Here is a 25,518-nt window from a genome sequence, read left to right on the forward strand (position 1 = left end):
TGAGCAAAGGCTGTAGAAATGGGTTGAGACAGAAACCTGAGCGCAGGCTGAAGAGAGGGGAAGAGACTGAAAACCAGAGCACAGGCTGAAGAGAGGGATAGAGACTGAAACCCTGAGCACAGGCTGAAGAAAGAGGTAGAGACTGAAACACGGAGCACAGGCTAAAGAAAGTGGTAGAGACTGAAACCCTGAGCACCGGCTGAAGAGAGGGGTAGAGACTGAAACCCTGAGCACAGGCTGAAGAACGGGTTTAGACACTAACCCTGAGCACAGACTGAAGAAAGTGGTAGAGACTGAAACCCTGATCACAGGCTGAAGAACGGGTTGAGACTGAAACCCTGAGCACAGGCTGTAGAAAGGGGTTGAGACTGAAACCCTGAGCACAGGCTGAAGAAAGGGGTAGAATCTGAAACCCCGAGCACAGGCTGTAGAAAGAGGTTGAGACAGAAACCCTGAGCACAGGCTGAAGAGAGGGGAAGAGACTGAAACCCAGAGCACAGGCTGAAGAGAGGGATAGAGACTGAAGCCCTGAGCAAAGGCTGAAGAACGGGTAGCGACTGAAACCCCTAGCACCGGCTGAAGAGAGTGGTAGAGACTGAAACACTGAGCACTGGCTGAAGAGAGTGATGAGACTGAAGCCCTGAGCAAAGGCTGTAGAAATGGGTTGAGACAGAAACCTGAGCGCAGGCTGAAGAGAGGGGAAGAGACTGAAACCAGAGCACAGGCTGAAGTGAGGGATAGAGACTGAAACCCTGAGCACAGGCTGAAGAAAGAGGGTAGAGACTGAAACACGGAGCACTGGCTAAAGAAAGTGGTAGAGACTGAAACCCTGAGCACAGGCTGAAGAGAGGGGTTGAGACTGAAACCCTGAGCACAGCTGAAGAGAGGGTAGAGACTGACACCCAGGAACAGGTGAAGAAAAGGGTACAGACTGAAACCTGAGCACAGGCTGAAAACAGAAGTTGAGACTAAAACCCTGAACACAGGCAGAAGAAAGGGGTAGAGACTGGAACACAGTCAGGCTGAAGAGAGGGGTAGAGACTGAAACCCTGAGCACAGGCTGAAGAACGGGTTGAGAATGAAAACCTGAGCCCAGGCTGAAGAAAGGGCTAAAGTCTGAAACCCTGAGCACAGGCTGTAGAAAGGGCTTGAGACAGAAACACTGAGCACAGGGTGAAGAAAGGGGTAAAGACTGAAACCCTGAGCACAGGCTGAAAAAAGAGGTAGGGACTAAAACCCTGAACACAGGCTGAAGAAAGGGGTAGAGTCTGAAACCCTGAGCACAGGCTGTAGAAAGGGGTTGAGACGGAAACCCTGAGCACAGCCTGAAGAAAGGGGTAGAATCTGAAACCCCTAGCACAGGCTGTAGAAAAAGGTTGAGACAGAAACCCTGAGCACAGGCTGAAGAGAGGGGAAGAGACTGAAACCCAGAGCACAGGCTGAAGAGAGGGATAGAGACTGAAACCCTGAGCACAGGCGGAAGAACGGGTTGCGACTGAAACCCTGAGCACCGGCTGAAGAGAGTGGTAGAGACTGAAACACTGAGCACTGGCTGAAGAGAGGGTTGAGACTGAAGCCCTGAGCAAAGGCTGTAGAAATGGGTTGAGACAGAAACCTGAGCGCAGGCTGAAGAGAGGGGAAGAGACTGAAAACCAGAGCACAGGCTGAAGAGAGGGATAGAGACTGAAACCCTGAGCACAGGCTGAAGAAAGAGGTAGAGACTGAAACACGGAGCACAGGCTAAAGAAAGTGGTAGAGACTGAAACCCTGAGCACCGGCTGAAGAGAGGGGTAGAGACTGAAACCCTGAGCACAGGCTGAAGAACGGGTTTAGACTGTAACCCTGAGCACAGACTGAAGAAAGTGGTAGAGACTGAAACCCTGAGCACAGGCTGTAGAACGGGTTGAGACTGAAACCCTGAGCACAGGCTGTAGAAAGGGGTTGAGGCAGAAACCCTGAGCACAGGCTGAAAAGAGGGGAAGAGACTGAAGCCCAGATGACAGGCTGAAGTACAGGTTGAGACTGAAACCCTGAGCACAGGCAGAAGTGAGGGTTAGAGACTTAAACCCTGAGCACAGTCTGAACAAAGGGGTAGAGACTGAAGCACGGAACACAGGCTGAAGAAAGGGGTAGAGAATGAAACCCCAAGCACAGGGTGAAGAAAGGGGTAGACACTGAAACCCTGAACACAGGCTGAAGAGAGGGATACATTCTGAAATCCTGAGCACAGGCCGAAGAGAGGGGAAGAGACTGAAACCCAGAGCACCGGCTGAAGAACAGGTTGAGACTGAATCCCTGAGCACAGACTGAAGAGAGGGGTTGAGAATGAAAACCTGAGCACGGGCTGAAGAACGGGTTGAGACTGAAATCCTGAGCACAGGCTAAAGAGAGGGTTAGAGACTGAAGCACGGAACACAGGCTGAAGAAAAGGGTAGAGAATGAAACCCCAAGCAGAGGCTGAAGAAAGGGGTTGAGCCAGAAACCCTAAGCATAGGCTGAAGAGAGGGGAAGAGACTGAAACCCAGAGCACACGCTGTAGAAAGGGGTTGAGACAGAAACCCTGAGCACAGGCTGAAGAGAGGGGAAGAGACTGAAACCCAGAGCACAGGCTGAAGAGAGGGATTGAGACTGAAACCCTGAGCACAGGCTGAAGAACGGGGTTGCGACTGAAACCCTGAGCACCTGGCTGAGGAGATGGGTTGAGACTGAAACCCTCAGCACAGGCTGTAGAAAGGGGTTGAGACAGAAACCCTGAGCACAGTCTGAAGAGAGGTTTAGATACCGAAACCCTGAGCACAGGCTGAAGAAAGAGGTAGAGACGGAAACACGGAGCACAGGCAGAAGTGAGGGTTAGAGACTGAAACCCTGAGCACAGTCTGAAGAAAGGGGTAGAGACTGAAGCAATGAACACAGGCTGAAGAAAGGGGTTGAGCCAGAAACCCTAAGCACAGGCTGAAGAGAGGGGAAGAGACTGAAACCCAGAGCACAGGCTGAAGAGAGGGATAGAGACTGAAACCCTGAGTACAGGCTGAAGAACGGGTTGCGACTGAAACCCTGAGCACCGGCTGAAGAGAGGGGTAGAGACTGAAACACTGAGCACTGGCTGAAGAGAGGGGTAGAGACTGAAGCCCTGAGCACAAGCTGAAGAAATGGTTGAGACAGAAACCTGAGCACAGGCTGAAGAAAGGGTTAGAGTCTGAAACCCTGAGCACATGCTGTATAAAGGGTTGAGACAGAACCCCTGAGCAGAGGCTGAAGAGAGGGGTAGAGACTGAAGCCCTGAGCACAAGCTGAAGAAAGAGGTCGAGACTGAAACACGGAGCAGAGGCTGAAGAGAGGGGTAGAGACTGAAACCCTGAGCACTGGCTGAAGAGAGGGGCTGAGAGGACGAGACTGAAAGCCTGAGCACAGGCTGTAGAAAGTGGTTGAGACTAGAAACCCTAAGCTCAGGCTGAAGAGAGTGGAAGAGACTGAACACAGAGCACAGGCTGAAGAGAGGGGTAGAGACTGAAGCCCTGAGCACAGGCTGATGAAAGGGGTAGAGACTGAAACCCTGAACACTGGCTGAAGAGAGGTTTAGAGACTGAAACCCAGAGCACTGGCTGAAGAGAGGGATAGAGACTGAAACCCTGAGCACAGGCTGAAGAAAGAGGTAGAGACTGAAACACGGAGCACAGGCTAAAGAAAGTGGTAGAGACTGAAACCCTGAGCACCGGCTGAAGAGAGGGGTAGAGACTGAAACCCTGAGCACAGGCTGAAGAACGGGTTTAGACTGTAACCCTGAGCACAGACTGAAGAAAGTGGTAGAGACTGAAACCCTGAGCACAGGCTGAAGAACGGGTTGAGACTGAAACCCTGAGCACAGGCTGTGGAAAGGGGTTGAGGCAGAAACCCCGAGCACAGGTTGAAAAGAGGGGAAGAGACTGAAGCCCAGATGACAGGCTGAAGTACAGGTTGAGACTGAAACCCTGAGCACAGGCAGAAGTGAGGGTTAGAGACTGAAACCCTGAGCACAGTCTGAAGAAAGGGGTAGAGACTGAAGCACGGAACACAGGCTGAAGAAAGGGGTAGAGAATGAAACCCCAAGCACAGGCTGAAGAAAGGGGTTTAGCCAGAAACCCTAAGCACAGGCTGAAGAGAGGGGAAGAGACTGAAACCCAGAGCACACGCTGTAGAAAGGGTTTGAGACAGAAACCCTGAGCACAGGCTGAAGAGAGGGGAAGAGACAGAAACCCAGAGCACAGGCTGAAGAGGGTGATTGAGACTGAAACCCTGAGCACAGGCTGAAGAAGGGGTTGCGACTGAAACCCTGTGCACTGGCTGAAGAGATGGGTTGAGACTGAAACCCTCAGCACAGGCTGTAGAAAGGGGTTGAGACAGAAACCCTGAGCACAGTCTGAAGAGAGGTTTAGATACCGAAACCCTGAGCGCAGGCTGAAGAAAGAGGTAGAGACTGAAACACGGAGCACAGGCAGAAGTGAGGGTTAGAGACTGAAACCCTGAGCACAGTCTGAAGAAAGGGGTAGAGACTGAAGCAATGAACACAGGCTGAAGAAAGGGGTAGAGAATGAAACCCCAAGCACAGGCTGAAGAAAGGGGTTGAGCCAGAAACCCTAAGCACAGGCTGAAGAGAGGGGAAGAGACTGAAACCCAGAGCACACGCTGTAGAAAGGGGTTGAGACAGAAACCCTGAGCACAGTCTGAAGAGAGGGATAGATACCAAAACCCTGAGCACAGGCTGAAGAAAGAGGTAGAGACTGAAACACGGAGCACAGGCTGTAGAGAGGGGTAGAAACTGACACCTTGATCACCGGCTGAAGAGAGGGGTAGAGACTGAAACCCTGAGCACAGGCTGAATAGAGGGGTAGAGACTGACACCCCGAGCACAGGGTGAAGAAAGGGGTACAGACTGAAACCCTGAGCACAGGCTGAAAAAAGAGGTAGAGACTAAAACCCTGAACACAGGCAGAAGAAAGTGGTAGAGACTGGAACACAGTCAGGCTGAAGAGAGGGGTAGAGACTGAAACCCTGAGCACAGGCTGAAGAACGGGTTGAGACTGAAAACCTGAGCACAGGCTGAAGAAAGGGCTAAAGTCTGAAACCCTGAGCACAGGCTGTAGAAAGGGCTTGAGACAGAAACACTGAGCACAGGGTGAAGAAAGGGGTAAAGACTGAAACCCTGAGCACAGGCTGAAAAAAGAGGTAGGGACTAAAACCCTGAACACAGGCTGAAGAAAGGGGTAGAGTCTGAAACCCTGAGCACAGGCTGTAGAAAGGGGTTGAGACGGAAACCCTGAGCACAGGCTGAAGAAAGGGGTAGAATCTGAAACCCTGAGCACAGGCTGTAGAAAGAGGTTGAGACAGAAACCCTGAGCACAGGCAGAAGAGAGGGGAAGAGACTGAAACCCAGAGCACAGGCTGAAGAGAGGGATGGAGACTGAAACCCTGAGCACAGCCTGAAGAACGGGTTGCGACTGAAACCCTGAGCACCGGCTGAAGAGAGTGGTAGAGACTGAAACACTGAGCACTGGCTGAAGAGAGGGTTGAGACTGAAGCCCTGAGCAAAGGCTGTGGAAATGGGTTGAGACAGAAACCTGAGCGCAGGCTGAAGAGAGGGGAAGAGACTGAAAACCAGAGCACAGGCTGAAGAGAGGGATAGAGACTGAAACCCTGAGCACAGGCTGAAGAGAGGGGAAGAGACTGAAACCCAGAGCACAGGCTGAAGAGAGGGATAGAGACTGAAACCCTGAGCACAGGCTGAAGAACGGGTTGCGACTGAAACCCTGAGCACAGGCTGAAGAGATGGGTTGAGACTGAAACCCTCAGCACAGGCGGTAGAAAGGGGTTGAGACAGAAACCCTGAGCACAGTCTGAAGAGAGGGATAGATACCGAAACCCTGAGCACATGCTGAAGAAAGACGTAGAGACTGAAACACGGAGCACAGGCTGTAGAGAGGGGTAGAAACTGACACCTTGATCACCGGCTGAAGAGAGGGGTAGAGACTGAAACCCTGAGCACAGGCTGAAGAGAGGGGTAGAGACTGACACCCCGAGCACAGGGTGAAGAAAGGGGTACAGACTGAAACCTTGAGCACAGGCTGAAAAAAGAAGTTGAGACTAAAACCCTGAACACAGGCAGAAGAAAGGGGTAGAGACTGGAACACAGTCAGGCTGAAGAGATGGGTAGAGACTGAAACCCTGAGCAGAGGCTGAAGAACGGGTTGAGACTGAAAACCTGAGCACAGGCTGAAGAAAGGGCTAAAGTCTGAAACCCTGAGCACAGGCTGTAGAAAGGGCTTGAGACAGAAACACTGAGCACAGGGTGAAGAAAGGGGTAAAGACTGAAACCCTGAGCACAGGCTGAAAAAAGAGGTAGGGACTAAAACCCTGAACACAGGCTGAAGAAAGGGGTAGAGACGGAAACCCTGAGCACAGGCTGAAGAAAGGGGTAGAATCTGAAACCCTGAGCACAGGCTGTAGAAATAGGTTGAGACAGAAACCCTGAGCACAGGCTGAAGAGAGGGGAAGAGACTGAAACCATGAGCACAGGCTGAAGAGAGGGATAGAGACTGAAACCCTGAGCACAGGCTGAAGAACGGGTTGCGATTGAAACCCTGAGCACCGGCTGAAGAGAGTGGTAGAGACTGAAACACTGAGCACTGGCTGAAGAGAGGGTTGAGACTGAAGCCCTGAGCAAAGGCTGTAGAAATGGGTTGAGACAGAAACCTGAGCGCAGGCTGAAGAGAGGGGAAGAGACTGAAAACCAGAGCACAGGCTGAAGAGAGGGATAGAGACTGAAACCCTGAGCACAGGCTGAAGAAAGAGGTAGAGACTGAAACACGGAGCACAGGCTAAAGAAAGTGGTAGAGACTGAAACCCTGAGCACCGGCTGAAGAGAGGGGTAGAGACTGAAACCCTGAGCACAGGCTGAAGAACGGGTTTAGACTGTAACCCTGAGCACAGACTGAAGAAAGTGGTAGAGACTGAAACCCTGAGCACAGGCTGAAGAACGGGTTGAGACTGAAACCCTGAGCACAGGCTGTAGAAAGGGGTTGAGGCAGAAACCCTGAGCACAGGCTGAAAAGAGGGGAAGAGACTGAAGCCCAGATGACAGGCTGAAGTACAGGTTGAGACTGAAACCCTGAGCACAGGCAGAAGTGAGGGTTAGAGACTGAAACCCTGAGCACAGTCTGAAGAAAGGGGTAGAGACTGAAGCATGGAACACAGGCTGAAGAAAGGGGTAGAGAATGAAACCCCAAGCACAGGGTGAAGAAAGGGGTAGGCACTGAAACCCTGAACACAGGCTGAAGAGAGGGATACATTCTGAAATCCTGAGCACAGGCCGAAGAGAGGGGAAGAGACTGAAACCCAAAGCACCGGCTGAAGAACGGGTTGAGACTGAATCCCTGAGCACAGACTGAAGAGAGGGGTTGAGAATGAAAACCTGAGCACGGGCTGAAGAACGGGTTGAGACTGAAATCCTGAGCACAGGCTAAAGAGAGGGGTAGAGAATGAAACATTGAGCACAGGCTGAGAAAGTGATAGAGACTGAAATGCTGAACACAGGCTGAAGAGAGGGTTAGAGACTGAAGCCCTGAGTACAGGCTGAAGGACAGGTTGAGACTGAAACCCTGAGCACAGTCTGAAGAAAGGGGTAGAGTCTAAAACCCTGAGCACACGCTGAAGAAAGGGATTGAGACAGAAACCCATAGCACAGGCTGAAGAGAGGGGTAGAGACTGAAACCCAGAGCACAGGCTGAAGAGAGGGGTAGAGACTGAAACCGAGAGCACAGGCTGAAGAGAGGGGTAGAGACTGAAACCCTGAGCACAAGCTGAAAAAAGAGGTAGAGACTAAAACCCTGAACACAGGCTGAAGAGAGGTGTAGAGTCTGAAACCCTGAGCACAGGCTGTAGAAAGAGTTGAGACAGAAACCCTGAGCACAGGCTGAAGAGAGGGGTAGAGACTGAAACACTGAGCACTGGCTGAAGAGAGGGGTAGAGACTGAAGCCCTGAGCACAGGCTGTAGAAATGGGTTGAGACAGAAACCTGAGCACAGGCTGAAGAAAGGGTTAGAGTCTGAAACCTGAGCACATGCTGTATAAAGGGGTTGAGACAGAAACCCTGAGCAGAGGCTGAAGAGAGGGTTAGAGACTGAAACCCTGAGCACAAGCTGAAGAGAGAGGTAGAGACTGAAACACGGTGCAGAGGCTGAAGAGAGGGGTAGAGACTGAAACCCTGAGCACAGGCTGTAGAAAGTGCTTGAGACAGAAACCTAAGCTCAGGTTGAAGAGAGGGGAAGAGACTGAAACCCAGAGCACAGGCTGAAGAGAGGGATAGAGACTGAAACCCTGAGCACAGGCTGAAGAACGGGTTGCGACTGAAACCCTGAGCACCGGCTGAAGAGATGGGTTGAGACTGAAACCCTCAGCACAGGCTGTAGAAAGGGGTTGAGACAGAGACCCTGAGCACAGTCTGAAGAGAGGGATAGATACCGAAACCCTGAGCACAGGCTGAAGAAAGAGGTAGAGACTGAAACACGAAGCACAGGCTGTAGAGAGGGGTAGAAACTGACACCTTGATCACCGGCTGAAGAGAGGGGTAGAGACTGAAACCCTGAGCACAGGCTGAAGAGAGGGGTAGAGACTGACACCCCGAGCACAGGGTGAAGAAAGGGGTACAGACTGAAACCTTGAGCACAGGCTGAAAAAAGAAGTTGAGACTAAAACCCTGAACACAGGCAGAAGAAAGGGGTAGAGACTGGAACACAGTCAGGCTGAAGAGATGGGTAGAGACTGAAACCCTGAGCACAGTCTGAAGAACGGGTTGAGACTGAAAACCTGAGCACAGGCTGAAGAAAGGGCTAAAGTCTGAAACCCTGAGCACAGGCTGTAGAAAGGGCTTGAGACAGAAACACTGAGCACAGGGTGAAGAAAGGGGTAAAGACTGAAACCCTGAGCACAGGCTGAAAAAAGAGGTAGGGACTAAAACCCTGAACACAGGCTGAAGAAAGGGGTAGAGTCTGAAACCCTGAGCACAGGCTGTAGAAAGGGGTTGAGACGGAAACCCTGAGCACAGGCTGAAGAAAGGGGTAGAATCTGAAACCCTGAGCACAGGCTGTAGAAAGAGGTTGAGACAGAAACCCTGAGCACAGGCTGAAGAGAGGGGAAGAGACTGAAACCCAGAGCACAGGCTGAAGAGAGGGATAGAGACTGAAACCCTGAGCACAGGCTGAAGAACGGGTTGCGACTGAAACCCTGAGCACCGGCTGAAGAGAGTGGTAGAGACTGAAACACTGAGCACTGGCTGAAGAGAGGGTTGAGACTGAAGCCCTGAGCAAAGGCTGTAGAAATGGGTTGAGACAGAAACCTGAGCGCAGGCTGAAGAGAGGGGAAGAGACTGAAAACCCGAGCACAGGCTGAAGAGAGGGATAGAGACTGAAACCCTGAGCACAGGCTGAAGAAAGAGGTAGAGACTGAAACACGGAGCACAGGCTAAAGAAAGTGGTAGAGACTGAAACCCTGAGCACCGGCTGAAGAGAGGGGTAGAGACTGAAACCCTGAGCACCGGCTGAAGAACGGGTTTAGACTGTAACCCTGAGCACAGACTGAAGAAAGTGGTAGAGACTGAAACCCTGAGCACAGGCTGAAGAACGGGTTGAGACTGAAACCCTGAGCACAGGCTGTAGAAAGGGGTTGAGGCAGAAACCCTGAGCACAGGCTGAAAAGAGGGGAAGAGACTGAAGCCCAGATGACAGGCTGAAGTACAGGTTGAGACTGAAACCCTGAGCACAGGCAGAAGTGAGGGTTAGAGACTGAAACCCTGAGCACAGTCTGAAGAAAGGGGTAGAGACTGAAGCATGGAACACAGGCTGAAGAAAGGGGTAGAGAATGAAACCCCAAGCACAGGGTGAAGAAAGGGGTAGGCACTGAAACCCTGAACACAGGCTGAAGAGAGGGATACATTCTGAAATCCTGAGCACAGGCCGAAGAGAGGGGAAGAGACTGAAACCCAGAGCACCGGCTGAAGAGAGGGGTTGAGAACGAAAACCTGAGCACGGGCTGAAGAACGGGTTGAGACTGAAATCCTGAGCACAGGCTAAAGAGAGGGGTAGAGAATGAAACATTGAGCACAGGCTTAGAAAGTGATAGAGACTGAAATGCTGAACACAGGCTGAAGAGAGGGTTAGAGACTGAAGCCCTGAGTACAGGCTGAAGGACAGGTTGAGACTGAAACCCTGAGCACAGTCTGAAGAAAGGGGTAGAGTCTAAAACCCTGAGCACACGCTGAAGAAAGGGATTGAGACAGAAACCCATAGCACAGGCTGAAGAGAGGGGTAGAGACTGAAACCCAGAGCACAGGCTGAAGAGAGGGGTAGAGACTGAAACCGAGAGCACAGGCTGAAGAGAGGGGTAGAGACTGAAACCCTGAGCACAAGCTGAAAAAAGAGGTAGAGACTAAAACCCTGAACACAGGCTGAAGAGAGGTGTAGAGTCTGAAACCCTGAGCACAGGCTGTAGAAAGAGTTGAGACAGAAACCCTGAGCACAGTCTGAAGAGAGGGGAAGAGACTGAAAGCCAGAGCACAGGCTGAATAGAGGGATAGAGACTGAAACCCTGAGTACAGGCTGAAGAACGGGTTGCGACTGAAACCCTGAGCACCGGCTGAAGAGAGGGGTAGAGACTGAAACACTGAGCACTGGCTGAAGAGAGGGGTAGAGACTGAAGCCCTGAGCACAGGCTGTAGAAATGGGTTGAGACAGAAACCTGAGCACAGGCTGAAGAAAGGGTTAGAGTCTGAAACCCTGAGCACATGCTGTATAAAGGGGTTGAGACAGAAACCCTGAGCAGAGGCTGAAGAGAGGGTTAGAGACTGAAACCCTGAGCACAAGCTGAAGAAAGAGGTCGAGACTGAAACACGGAGCAGAGGCTGAAGAGAGGGGTAGAGACTGAAACCCTGAGCACTGGCTGAAGAGAGGGCGAGAGACTGAAAGCCTGAGCACAGGCTGTAGAAAGTGGTTGAGACAGAAACCTAAGCTCAGGTTGAAGAGAGGGGAAGAGACTGAAACCCAGAGCACAGGCTGAAGAGAGGGATAGAGACTGAAGCCCTGAGCACAGGCTGATGAAAGGGGTAGAGACTAAAACCCTGAGCACTGGCTGAAGAGAGGTTTAGAGACTGAAACCCTGAGCACTGGCTGAAGAGAGGGATAGAGACTGAAACCCTGAGCACAGGCTGAAGAAAGAGGTAGAGACTGAAACACGGAGCACAGGCTAAAGAAAGTGGTAGAGACTGAAACCCTGAGCACCGGCTGAAGAGAGGGGTAGAGACTGAAACCCTGAGCACAGGCTGAAGAACGGGTTTAGACTGTAACCCTGAGCACAGACTGAAGAAAGTGGTAGAGACTGAAACCCTGAGCACAGGCTGAAGAACGGGTTGAGACTGAAACCCTGAGCACAGGCTGTGGAAAGGGGTTGAGGCAGAAACCCTGAGCACAGGTTGAAAAGAGGGGAAGAGACTGAAGCCCAGATGACAGGCTGAAGTACAGGTTGAGACTGAAACCCTGAGCACAGGCAGAAGTGAGGGTTAGAGACTGAAACCCTGAGCACAGTCTGAAGAAAGGGGTAGAGACTGAAGCACGGAACACAGGCTGAAGAAAGGGGTAGAGAATGAAACCCCAAGCACAGGCTGAAGAAAGGGGTTTAGCCAGAAACCCTAAGCACAGACTGAAGAGAGGGGAAGAGACTGAAACCCAGAGCACACGCTGTAGAAAGGGTTTGAGACAGAAACCCTGAGCACAGGCTGAAGAGAGGGGAAGAGACTGAAACCCAGAGCACAGGCTGAAGAGTGGGATAGAGACTGAAACCCAGAGCACAGGATGAAGAACGGGTTGCGACTGAAACCCTGTGCACTGGCTGAAGAGATGGGTTGAGACTGAAACCCTGAGCACAGGCTGTAGAAAGGGGTTGAGACAGAAACCCTGAGCACAGTCTGAAGAGAGGTTTAGATACCGAAACCCTGAGCACAGGCTGAAGAAAGAGGTAGAGACTGAAAAACGGAGCACAGGCAGAAGTGAGGGTTAGAGACTGAAACCCTGAGCACAGTCTGAAGAAAGGGGTAGAGACTGAAGCACGGAACACAGGCTGAAGAAAGGGGTAGAGAATGAAACCCCAAGCACAGGCTGAAGAAAGGGGTTGAGCCAGAAACCCTAAGCACAGGCTGAAGAGAGGGGAAGAGACTGAAACCCAGAGCACACGCTGTAGAAAGGGGTTGAGACAGAAACCCTGAGCACAGGCTGAAGAGAGGGGAAGAGACTGAAACCCAGAGCACAGGCTGAAGAGAGGGATAGAGACTGAAACCCTGAGCACAGGCTGAAGAACGGGTTGCGACTGAAACCCTGAGCACCGGCTGAAGAGATGGGTTGAGACTGAAACCCTGAGCACAGGCTGTAGAAAGGGGTTGAGACAGAAACCCTGAGCACAGTCTGAAGAGAGGGATAGATACCAAAACCCTGAGCACAGGCTGAAGAAAGAGGTAGAGACTGAAACACGGAGCACAGGCTGTAGAGAGGGGTAGAAACTGACACCTTGATCACCGGCTGAAGAGAGGAGTAGAGACTGAAACCCTGAGCACAGGCTGAAGAGAGGGGTAGAGACTGACACCCCCGAGCACAGGGTGAAGAAAGGGGTACAGACTGAAACCTTGAGCACAGGCTGAAAAAAGAAGTTGAGACTAAAACCCTGAACACAGGCAGAAGAAAGGGGTAGAGACTGGAACACAGTCAGGCTGAAGAGAGGGGTAGAGACTGAAACCCTGAGCACAGGCTGAAGAACGGGTTGAGACTGAAAACCAGAGCACAGGCTGAAGAAAGGGCTAAAGTCTGAAACCCTGAGCACAGGCTGTAGAAAGGGCTTGAGACAGAAACACTGAGCACAGGGTGAAGAAAGGGGTAAAGACTGAAACCCTGAGCACAGGCTGAAAAAAGAGGTAGGGACTAAAACCCTGAACACAGGCTGAAGAAAGGGGTAGAGTCTGAAACCCTGAGCACAGGCTGTAGAAAGGGGTTGAGACGGAAACCCTGAGCAGAGGCTGAAGAAAGGGGTAGAATCTGAAACCCTGAGCACAGGCTGTAGAAAGAGGTTGAGACAGAAACCCTGAGCACAGGCTGAAGAGAGGGGAAGAGACTGAAACCCAGAGCACAGGCTGAAGAGAGGGATAGAGACTGAAACCCTGAGCACAGGCTGAAGAACGGGTTGCGACTGAAACCCTGAGCACAGGCTGAAGAGAGGGATAGAGACTGAAACCCTGAGCACAGGCTGAAGAACGGGTTGCGACTGAAACCCTGAGCACCGGCTGAAGAGATGGCTTGAGACTGTAACCCTCAGCACAGGCTGTACAAAGGGGTTGAGACAGAAAACCTGAGCACAGTCTGAAGAGAGGAATAGATACTGAAACCCTGAGCACAGGCTGAAGAAAGAGGTAGAGACTGAAACACGGAGCACAGGCTGTAGAAAGGGCTAGAAACTGACACCTTGATCACCGGCTGAAGAGAGGGGTAGAGACTGAAACCCTGAGCACAGGCTGAAGAGAGGGGTAGAGACTGACACCCCGAGCACAGGGTGAAGAAAGGGGTACAGACTGAAACCTTGAGCACAGGCTGAAAAAAGAAGTTGAGACTAAAACCCTGAACACAGGCAGAAGAAAGGGGTAGAGACTGGAACACAGTCAGGCTGAAGAGATGGGTAGAGACTGAAACCCTGAGCACAGGCTGAAGAACGGGTTGAGACTGAAAACCTGAGCACAGGCTGAGGAAAGGGCTACAGTCTGAAACCCTGAGCACAGGCTGTAGAAAGGGCTTGAGACAGAAACACTGAGCACAGGGTGAAGAAAGGGGTAAAGACTGAAACCCTGAGCACAGGCTGAAAAAAGAGGTAGGGACTAAAACCCTGAACACAGGCTGAAGGAAGGGGTAGAGTCTGAAAGCCTGAGCAGAGGCAGAAGAGAGGGGAAGAGACTGAAACCCAGAGCACAGGCTGAAGAGAGGGTTAGAGACTGAAACCCTGAGCACAGGCTGAAGAACGGGTTGCGACTGAAACCCTGAGCACCGGCTGAAGAGAGTGGTAGAGACTGAAACACTGAGCACTGGCTGAAGAGAGGGTTGAGACTGAAGCCCTGAGCAAAGGCTGTAGAAATGGGTTGAGACAGAAACCTGAGCGCAGGCTGAAGAGAGGGGAAGAGACTGAAAACCAGAGCACAGGCTGAAGAGAGGGATAGAGACTGAAACCCTGAGCACAGGCTGAAGAAAGAGGTAGAGACTGAAACACGGAGCACAGGCTAAAGAAAGTGGTAGAGACTGAAACCCTGAGCACCGGCTGAAGAGAGGGGTAGAGACTGAAACCCTGAGCACAGGCTGAAGAACGGGTTTAGACTGTAACCCTGAGCACAGACTGAAGAAAGTGGTAGAGACTGAAACCCTGAGCACAGGCTGAAGAACGGGTTGAGACTGAAACCCTGAGCCCAGGCTGTAGAAATGGGTTGAGGCAGAACCCCTGAGCACAGGCTGAAAAGAGGGGAAGAGACTGAAGCCCAGATGACAGGCTGAAGTACAGGTTGAGACTGAAACCCTGAGCACAGGCAGAAGAGAGGTTTAGAGACTGAAACCCTGAGCACAGTCTGAAGAAAGGGGTAGAGACTGAAGCATGGAACACAGGCTGAAGAAAGGGGTAGAGAATGAAACCCCAAGCACAGGGTGAAGAAAGGGGTAGACACTGAAACCCTGAACACAGGCTGAAGAGAGGGATACATTCTGAAATCCTGAGCACAGGCCGAAGAGAGGGGAAGAGACTGAAACCCAGAGCACCGGGTAAGAACGGGTTGAGACTGAATCCCTGAGCACAGACTGAAGAGAGGGGTTGAGAATGAAAACCTGAGCATGGGCTGAAGAACGGGTTGAGACTGAAATCCTGAGCACAGGCTAAAGAGAGGGGTAGAGAATGAAACATTGAGCACAGGCTGAAGAAAGTGATAGAGACTGAAATGCTGAACACAGGCTGAAGAGAGGGTTAGAGACTGAAGCCCTGAGTACAGGCTGAAGGACAGGTTGAGACAGAAACCCTGAGCACAGGCTGAAGAAAGGGGTAGAGTCTAAAACCCTGAGCACACGCTGAAGAAAGGGATTGAGACAGAAACCCATAGCACAGGCTGAAGAGAGGGGTAGAGATTGAAACCCAGAACACAGGCTGAAGAGAGGGGTAGAGACTGAAACCGAGAGCACAGGCTGAAGAGAGGGGTAGAGACTGAAACCCTGAGCACAAGCTGAAAAAAGAGGTACAGACTAAAAGCCTGAACACAGGCTGAAGAGAGGTGTAGAGTCTGAAACCCTGAGCACAGGCTGTAGAAAGAGTTGAGACAGAAAACCTGAGCACAGTCTGAAGAGAGGGGAAGAACTGAAACCTTGAGTACAGACTGAAGAACGAGTTGCGACTGAAACCCTGAGCACCGGCTGAAGAGAGTGGTAGAGACTGAAACACTGAGGACTGGCTGAAGAGAGGGGTAGAGACTGAAGCCCTGAGCACAGGCTGTAGAAATGGGTTGAGACAGAAACCTGAGCACAGGCTGAAGAAAGGGTTAGAGTCTGAAACCCTGAGCACATGCTGTATAAAGGGGTTGAGACAGAAACCCTGAGCAGAGGCTGAAGAGAGGGTTAGAGACTGAAACCCTGAGCACAAGCTGAAGAAAGAGGTAGAGACTGAAACACGGAACACAGTCTGAAGAGAGGGGTAGAGACTGAAACCCTGAGCACTGGCTGAAGAGAGGGCGAGAGACTGAAACCCTGAGCACAGGCTGTAGAAAGTGGTTGAGACAGAGACCTAAGCTCAGGTTGAAGAGAGGGGAAGAGACTGAAACCCAGAGCACAGGCTGAAGAGAGGGGAAGAGACTGAAAGCCAGAGCACAGGCTGAAGAGAGGGATAGAGACTGAAACACTGAGCACAGGCTGAAGAACGGGTTGCGACTGAAACCCTGAGCACCGGCTGAAGAGATGGGTTGAGACTGAAACCCTGAGCACAGGCTGTAGAAAGGGGTTGAGACAGAAACCCTGAGCACAGTCTGAAGAGAGGGATAGATACCGAAACCCTGAGCACAGGCTGAAGAAAGAGGTAGAGACTGAAACACGGAGCACAGGCTATAGAGAGGGGTAGAAACTGACACCTTGATCACCGGCTGAAGAGAGGGGTAGAGACTGAAACCCTGAGCACAGGCTGAAGAGAGGGGTAGAGACTGAAACACGGAGCACAGGCTGAAGAAAGAGGTAGAGACTGAAACACGGAGCACAGGCTAAAGAAAGTGGTAGAGACTGAAACCCTGAGCACCGGCTGAAGAGAGGGGTAGAGACTGAAACCCTGAGCACAGGCTGAAGAACGGGTTTAGACTGTAACCCTGAGCACAGACTGAAGAAAGTGGTAGAGACTGAAACCCTGAGCACAGGCTGAAGAACGGGATGAGACTGAAACCCTGAGCACAGGCTGTAGAAAGGGGTTGAGACTGAAACCCTGAGCACAGGCTGAAGAAAGGGGTAGAATCAGAAACCCCGAGCACAGGCTGTAGAAAGAGTTTGAGACAGAAACCCTGAGCACAGGCTGAAGAGAGGGGAAGAGACTGAAACCCAGAGCACAGGCTGAAGAGAGGGATAGAGACTGAAACCCTGAGCACAGGCTGAAGAACGGGTTGCGACTGAAACCCTGAGCATGGGCTGAAGAGAGTGGTAGAGACTGAAACACTGAGCACTGGCTGAAGAGAGTGTTGAGACTGAAGCCCTGAGCAAAGGCTGTAGAAATGGGTTGAGACAGAAACCTGAGCGCAGGCTGAAGAGAGGGGAAAAGACTGAAAACCAGAGCACAGGCTGAAGTGAGGGATAGAGACTGAAACCCTGAGCACAGGCTGAAGAAAGAGGTAGAGACTGAAACACGGAGCACAGGCTAAAGAAAGTGGTAGAGACTGAAACCCTGAGCACCGGCTGAAGAGAGGGGTTGAGACTGAAAACATGAGCACAGGCTGAAGAAAGGGCTAAAGTCTGAAACCCTGAGCACAGGCTGTAGAAAGGGCTTGAGACAGAAACACTGAGCACAGGGTGAAGAAAGGGGTAAATACTAAACCCTGAGCACAGGCTGAAAAAAGAGGTAGGGACTAAAACCCTGAACACAGGCTGAAGAAAGGGGTAGAGTCTGAAACCCTGAGCACAGGCTGTAGAAAGGGGTTGAGACGGAAACCCTGAGCACAGGCTGAAGAAAGGGGTAGAATCTGAAACCCCGAGCACAGGCTGTAGAAAGAGGTTGAGACAGAAACCCTGAGCACAGGCTGAAGAGAGGGGAAGAGACTGAAACCCAGAGCACAGGCTGAAGAGAGGGATAGAGACTGAAACCCTGAGCACAGGTGGAAGAACGGGTTGCGACTGAAACCCTGAGCACCGGCTGAAGAGAGTGGTAGAGACTGAAACACTGAGCACTGGCTGAAGAGATTGTTGAGACTGAAGCTCTGAGCAAAGGCTGTAGAAATGGGTTGAGACAGAAACCTGAGCGCAGGCTGAAGAGAGGGGAAGAGACTGAAAACCAGAGCACAGGCTGAAGAGAGGGATAGAGACTGAAACCCTGAGCACAGGCTGAAGAAAGAGGTAGAGACTGAAACACGGAGCACAGGCTAAAGAAAGTGGTAGAGACTGAAACCCTGAGCACCGGCTGAAGAGAGGGGTAGAGACTGAAACCCTGAGCACAGGCTGAAGAACGGGTTTAGACTGTAACCCTGAGCACAGACTGAAGAATGTGGTAGAGACTGAAACCCTGAGCACAGGCTGTAGAACGGGTTGAGACTGAAACCCTGAGCACAGGCTGTAGAAAGGGGTTGAGGCAGAAACCCTGAGCACAGGCTGAAAAGAGGGGAAGAGACTGAAGCCCAGATGACAGGCTGAAGTACAGGTTGAGACTGAAACCCTGAGCACAGGCAGAAGTGAGGGTTAGAGACTGAAACCCTGAGCACAGTCTGAAGAAAGGGGTAGAGACTGAAGCACGGAACACAGGCTGAAGAAAGGGGTAGAGAATGAAACCCCAAGCACAGGGTGAAGAAAGGGGTAGACACTGAAACCCTGAACACAGGCTGAAGAGAGGGATACATTCTGAAATCCTGAGCACAGGCCAAAGAGAGGGGAAGAGACTGAAACCCAGAGCACCGGCTGAAGAACGGGTTGAGACTGAATCCCTGAACACAGACTGAAGAGAGGGGTTGAGAATGAAAACCTGAGCACGGGCTGAAGAACGGGTTGAGACTGAAATCCTGAGCACAGGCTAAAGAGAGGGTTAGAGACTGAAGCACGGAACACAGGCTGAAGAAAGGGGTGGAGAATGAAACCCCAAGCACAGGCTGAAGAAAGGGGTTGAGCCAGAAACCCTAAGCACAGTCTGAAGAGAGGGGAAGAGACTGAAACGCAGAGCACACGCTGTAGAAAGGGGTTGAGACAGAAACCCTGAACACAGGCTGAAGAGAGGGGAAGAGACTGAAACCCAGAGCACAGGCTGAAGAGAGGGATAGAGACTGAAACCCTGAGCACAGGCTGAAGAACGGGTTGCGACTGAAACCCTGAGCACCGGCTGAAGAGATGGGTTGAGACTGAAACCCTCAGCACAGGCTGTAGAAAGGGGTTGAGACAGAAACCCTGAGCACAGTCTGAAGAGAGGGATAGATACCGAAACCCTGAGCACAGGCTGAAGAAAGAGGTAGAGACTGAAACACGGAGCACAGGCAGAAGTGAGGGTTAGAGACTGAAACCCTGAGCATAGTCTGAAGAAAGGGGTAGAGACTGAAGCACGGAACACAGGCTGAAGAGAGGGGTAGAGACTGACACCCCGAGCACAGGGTGAAGAAAGGGGTACAGACTGAAACCTTGAGCACAGGCTGAAAAAAGAAGTTGAGACTAAAACCCTGAACACAGGCAGAAGAAAGGGGTAGATACTGGAACACAGTCAGGCTGAAGAGAGGGGTAGAGACTGAAACCCTGAGCACAGGCTGAAGAACGGGTTGAGACTGAAAACCTGAGCACAGGCTGAAGAAAGGGCTAAAGTCTGAAACCCTGAGCACAGGCTGTAGAAAGGGCTTGAGACAGAAACACTGAGCACAGGGTGAAAAAAGGAGTAAAGACTGAAACCCTGAGCACAGGCTGAAAAAAGAGGTAGGGACTAAAACCCTGAACACAGGCTGTAGAAAGGGGTTGAGGCAGAAACCCTGATCACAGACTGAAAAGAGGGGAAGAGACTGAAGCCCAGATGACAGGCTGAAGTACAGGTTGAGACTGAAACCCTGAGCACAGGCAGAAGTGAGGGTTAGAGACTTAAACCCTGAGCACAGTCTGAACAAAGGGGTAGAGACTGAAGCACGGAACACAGGCTGAAGAAAGGGGTAGAGAATGAAACCCCAAGCACAGGGTGAAGAAAGGGGTAGACACTGAAACCCTGAACACAGGCTGAAGAGAGGGATACATTCTGAAATCCTGAGCACAGGCCGAAGAGAGGGGAAGAGACTGAAACCCAAAGCACCGGCTGAAGAACGGGTTGAGACTGAATCCCTGAGCACAGACTGAAGCGAGGGGTTGAGAATGAAAACCTGAGCACGGGCTGAAGGACGGGTTGAGACTGAAATCCTGAGCACAGGCTAAAGAGAGGGTTAGAGACTGAAGCACGGAACACAGGCTGAAGAAAGGGGTAGAGAATGAAACCCCAAGCAGAGGCTGAAGAAAGGGGTTGAGCCAGAAACCCTAAGCACAGGCTGAAGAGAGGGGAAGAGACTGAAACCCAGAGCACACGCTTTAGAAAGGGGTTGAGACAGAAACCCTGAGCACAGGCTGAAGAGAGGGGAAGAGACTGAAACCCAGAGCACACGCTTTAGAAAGGGGTTGAGACAGAAACCCTGAGCACAGGCTGAAGAGAGGGGAAGAGACTGAAACCCAGAGCACAGGCTGAAGAGAGGGATAGAGACTGAAACCCTGAGCACAGGCTGAAGAACGGGTTGCGACTAAAACCCTGAGCACCGGCTGAAGAGATTGGTTGAGACTGAAACCCTCAGCACAGGCTGTAGAAAGGGGTTGAGACAGAAACCCTGAGCACAGTCTGAAGAGAGGGATAGATACTGAAACCCTGAGCACAGGCTGAAGAAAGAGGTAGAGACTGAAACACGGAGCACAGGCAGAAGTGAGGGTTAGAGACTGAAACCCTGAGCACAGTCTGAAGAAAGAGGTAGAGACTGAAACACGGAGCACAGGCAGAAGTGAGGGTTAGAGACTGAAACCCTGAGCACAGTCTGAAGAAAGGGGTAGAGACTGAAGCACGGAACACAGGCTGAAGAAAGGGGTAGAGAATGAAACCCCAAGCAGAGGCTGAAGAAAGGGGTTGAGCCAGAAACCCTGAGCACAGGCTGAAGAGAGGGGAAGAGACTGAAACCCAGAGCACACGCTGTAGAAAGGGGTTGAGACAGAAACCCTGAGCACAGGCTGAAGAGAGGGGAAGAGACTGAAACTCAGAGCACAGGCTGAAGAGAGGGATAGAATCTGAAACCCTGAGCACAGGCTGTAGAAAGGGCTTGAGACAGAAACACTGAGCACAGGGTGAAGAAAGGGGTAAAGACTGAAATCCTGAGCACAGGCTGAAAAAAGAGGTAGGGACTAAAACCCTGAACACAGGCTGAAGAAAGGGGTAGAGTCTGAAACCCTGAGCACAGGCTGTAGAAAGGGGTTGAGACGGAAACCCTGAGCACAGGCTGAAGAAAGGGGTAGAATCTGAAACCCCGAGCACAGGCTGTAGAAAGAGGTTGAGACAGAAACCCTGAGCACAGGCTGAAGAGAGGGGAAGAGACTGAAACCCAGACCACAGGCTGAAGAGAGGGATAGAGACTGAAACCCTGAGCACAGGCTGAAGAACGGGTTGCGACTGAAACCCTGAGACCGGCTGAAGAGAGTGGTAGAGACTGAAACACTGAGCACTGGCTGAAGAGAGGGGTAGAGACTGAAGCCCTGAGCAAAGGCTATAGAAATGGGTTGAGACAGAAACCTGAGCGCAGGCTGAAGACAGGGGAAGAGACTGAAAACCAGAGCACAGGCTGAAGAGAGGGATAGAGACTGAAACCCTGAGCACAGGCTGAAGAATGAGGTAGAGACTGAAACCCTGAGCACAGGCTGAAGAAAGGGGTAGAATCTGAAACCCTGAGCACAGGCTGTAGAAAGGGGTTGAGACAGAAACCCTGAGCACAGTCTGAAGAGAGGGATAGATACCGAAACCCTGAGCACAGGCTGAAGAAAGAGGTAGAGACTGAAACACGGAGCACAGGCTGTAGAGAGGGGTAGAAACTGACACCTTGATCACCGGCTGAAGAGAGGGGTAGAGACTGAAACCCTGAGCACAGTCTGAAGAAAGGGGTAGAGACTGAAGCACGGAACACAGGCTGAAGAAAGGGGTAGAGAATGAAACCCCAAGCAGAGGCTGAAGAAAGGGGTTGAGCCAGAAACCCTGAGCACAGGCTGAAGAGAGGGGAAGAGACTGAAACCCAGAGCACAGGCTGAAGAGAGGGATAGAGTCTGAAACCCTGAGCACAGGCTGTAGAAAGGGCTTGAGACAGAAACACTGAGCACAGGGTGAAGAAAGGGGTAAAGACTGAAATCCTGAGCACAGGCTGAAAAAAGAGGTAGGGACTAAAACCCTGAACACAGGCTGAAGAAAGGGGTAGAGTCTGAAACCCTGAGCACAGGCTGTAGAAAGGGGTTGAGACGGAAACCCTGAGCACAGGCTGAAGAAAGGGGTAGAATCTGAAACCCCGAGCACAGGCTGTAGAAAGAGGTTGAGACAGAAACCCTGAGCACAGGCTGAAGAGAGGGGAAGAGACTGAAACCCAGAGCACAGGCTGAAGAGAGGGATAGAGACTGAAACCCTGAGCACAGGCTGAAGAACGGGTTGCGACTGAAACCCTGAGCACCGGCTGAAGAGAGTGGTAGTGACTGAAACACTGAGCACTGGCTGAAGAGAGGGGTAGAGACTGAAGCCCTGAGCAAAGGCTGTAGAAATGGGTTGAGACAGAAACCTGAGCGCAGGCTGAAGACAGGGGAAGAGACTGAAAACCAGAGCACAGGCTGAAGAGAGGGATAGAGACTGAAACCCTGAGCACAGGCTGAAGAATGAGGTAGAGACTGAAACCCTGAGCACAGGCTGAAGAAAGGGGTAGAATCTGAAACCCTGAGCACAGGCTGTAGAAAGGGGTTGAGACAGAAACCCTGAGCACAGTCTGAAGAGAGGGATAGATACCGAAACCCTGAGCACAGGCTGAAGAAAGAGGTAGAGACTGAAACTCGGAGCACAGGCTGTAGAGAGGGGTAGAAACTGACACCTTGATCACCGGCTGAAGAGAGGGGTAGAGACTGAAACCCTGAGCACAGGCTGAAGAGAGGGGTAGAGACTGAAACACGGAGCACAGGCTGAAGAAAGAGGTAGAGACTGAAACACGGAGCACAGGCTAAAGAAAGTGGTAGAGACTGAAACCCTGAGCACCGGCTGAAGAGAGGGGTAGAGACTGAACCCTGAGCACAGGCTGAAGAACGGGTTTAGACTGTAACCCTGAACACAGACTGAAGAGAGGGGTTGAGAATGAAAACCTGAGCACGGGCTGAAGAACGGGTTGAGACTGAAATCCTGAGCACAGGCTAAAGAGAGGGTTAGAGACTGAAGCACGGAACACAGGCTGAAGAAAGGGGTAGAGAATGAAACCCCAAGCACAGGCTGAAGAAAGGGGTTGAGCCAGAAACCCTAAGCACAGTCTGAAGAGAGGGGAAGAGACTGAAACCCAGAGCACACGCTGTAGAAAGGGGTTGAGACAGAAACCCTGAGCACAGGCTGAAGAGAGGGGAAGAGACTGAAACCCAGAGCACAGGCTGAAGAGAGGGATAGAGACTGAAACCCTGAGCACAGGCTGAAGAACGGGTTGCGACTGAAACCCTGAGCACCGGCTGAAGAGATGGGTTGAGACTGAAACCCTCAGCACAGGCTGTAGAAAGGGGTTGAGACAGAAACCCTGAGCACAGTCTGAAGAGAGGGATAGATACCGAAACCCTGAGCACAGGCTGAAGAAAGAGGTAGAGACTGAAACACGGAGCACAGGCAGAAGTGAGGGTTAGAGACTGAAACCCTGAGCATAGTCTGAAGAAAGGGGTAGAGACTGAAGCACGGAACACAGGCTGAAGAGAGGGGTAGAGACTGACACCCCGAGCACAGGGTGAAGAAAGGGGTACAGACTGAAACCTTGAGCACAGGCTGAAAAAAGAAGTTGAGACTAAAACCCTGAACACAGGCAGAAGAAAGGGGTAGATACTGGAACACAGTCAGGCTGAAGAGAGGGGTAGAGACTGAAACCCTGAGCACAGGCTGAAGAACGGGTTGAGTCTGAAACCCTGAGCACAGGCTGTAGAAAGGGCTTGAGACAGAAACACTGAGCACAGGGTGAAAAAAGGAGTAAAGACTGAAACCCTGAGCACAGGCTGAAAAAAGAGGTAGGGACTAAAACCCTGAACACAGGCTGTAGAAAGGGGTTGAGGCAGAAACCCTGAGCACAGACTGAAAAGAGGGGAAGAGACTGAAGCCCAGATGACAGGCTGAAGTACAGGTTGAGACTGAAACCCTGAGCACAGGCAGAAGTGAGGGTTAGAGACTTAAACCCTGAGCACAGTCTGAACAAAGGGGTAGAGACTGAAGCACGGAACACAGGCTGAAGAAAGGGGTAGAGAATGAAACCCCAAGCACAGGGTGAAGAAAGGGGTAGACACTGAAACCCTGAACACAGGCTGAAGAGAGGGATACATTCTGAAATCCTGAGCACAGGCCGAAGAGAGGGGAAGAGACTGAAACCCAAAGCACCGGCTGAAGAACGGGTTGAGACTGAATCCCTGAGCACAGACTGAAGAGAGGGGTTGAGAATGAAAACCTGAGCACGGGCTGAAGGACGGGTTGAGACTGAAATCCTGAGCACAGGCTAAAGAGAGGGTTAGAGACTGAAGCACGGCACACAGGCTGAAGAAAGGGGTAGAGAATGAAACCCCAAGCAGAGGCTGAAGAAAGGGGTTGAGCCAGAAACCCTAAGCACAGGCTGAAGAGAGGGGAAGAGACTGAAACCCAGAGCACACGCTTTAGAAAGGGGTTGAGACAGAAACACTGAACACAGGCTGAAGAGAGGGGAAGAGACTGAAACCCAGAGCACACGCTTTAGAAAGGGGTTGAGACAGAAACCCTGAGCACAGGCTGAAGAGAGGGGAAGAGACTGAAACCCAGAGCACAGGCTGAAGAGAGGGATAGAGACTGAAACCCTGAGCACAGGCTGAAGAACGGGTTGCGACTAAAACCCTGAGCACCGGCTGAAGAGATTGGTTGAGACTGAAACCCTCAGCACAGGCTGTAGAAAGGGGTTGAGACAGAAACCCTGAGCACAGTCTGAAGAGAGGGATAGATACTGAAACCCTGAGCACAGGCTGAAGAAAGAGGTAGAGACTGAAACACGGAGCACAGGCAGAAGTGAGGGTTAGAGACTGAAACCCTGAGCACAGTCTGAAGAAAGAGGTAGAGACTGAAACACGGAGCACAGGCAGAAGTGAGGGTTAGAGACTGAAACCCTGAGCACAGTCTGAAGAAAGGGGTAGAGACTGAAGCACGGAACACAGGCTGAAGAAAGGGGTAGAGAATGAAACCCCAAGCAGAGGCTGAAGAAAGGGGTTGAGCCAGAAACCCTGAGCACAGGCTGAAGAGAGGGGAAGAGACTGAAACCCAGAGCACACGCTGTAGAAAGGGGTTGAGACAGAAACCCTGAGCACAAGCTGAAGAGAGGGGAAGAGACTGAAACTCAGAGCACAAGCTGAAGAGAGGGATAGAATCTGAAACCCTGAGCACAGGCTGTAGAAAGGGCTTGAGACAGAAACACTGAGCACAGGGTGAAGAAAGGGGTAAAGACTGAAATCCTGAGCACAGGCTGAAAAAAGAGGTAGGGACTAAAACCCTGAACACAGGCTGAAGAAAGGGGTAGAGTCTGAAACCCTGAGCACAGGCTGTAGAAAGGGGTTGAGACGGAAACCCTGAGCACAGGCTGAAGAAAGGGGTAGAATCTGAAACCCCGAGCACAGGCTGTAGAAAGAGGTTGAGACAGAAACCCTGAGCACAGGCAGAAGAGAGGGGAAGAGACTGAAACCCAGACCACAGGCTGAAGAGAGGGATAGAGACTGAAACCCTGAGCACAGGCTGAAGAACGGGTTGCGACTGAAACCCTGAGACCGGCTGAAGAGAGTGGTAGAGACTGAAACACTGAGCACTGGCTGAAGAGAGGGGTAGAGACTGAAGCCCTGAGCAAAGGCTATAGAAATGGGTTGAGACAGAAACCTGAGCGCAGGCTGAAGACAGGGGAAGAGACTGAAAACCAGAGCACAGGCTGAAGAGAGGGATAGAGACTGAAACCCTGAGCAC

The sequence above is a fragment of the Carcharodon carcharias genome, chromosome 11 (genome assembly GCF_017639515.1).
Source record: "Carcharodon carcharias isolate sCarCar2 chromosome 11, sCarCar2.pri, whole genome shotgun sequence".
NCBI lineage: Eukaryota > Metazoa > Chordata > Chondrichthyes > Lamniformes > Lamnidae > Carcharodon > Carcharodon carcharias.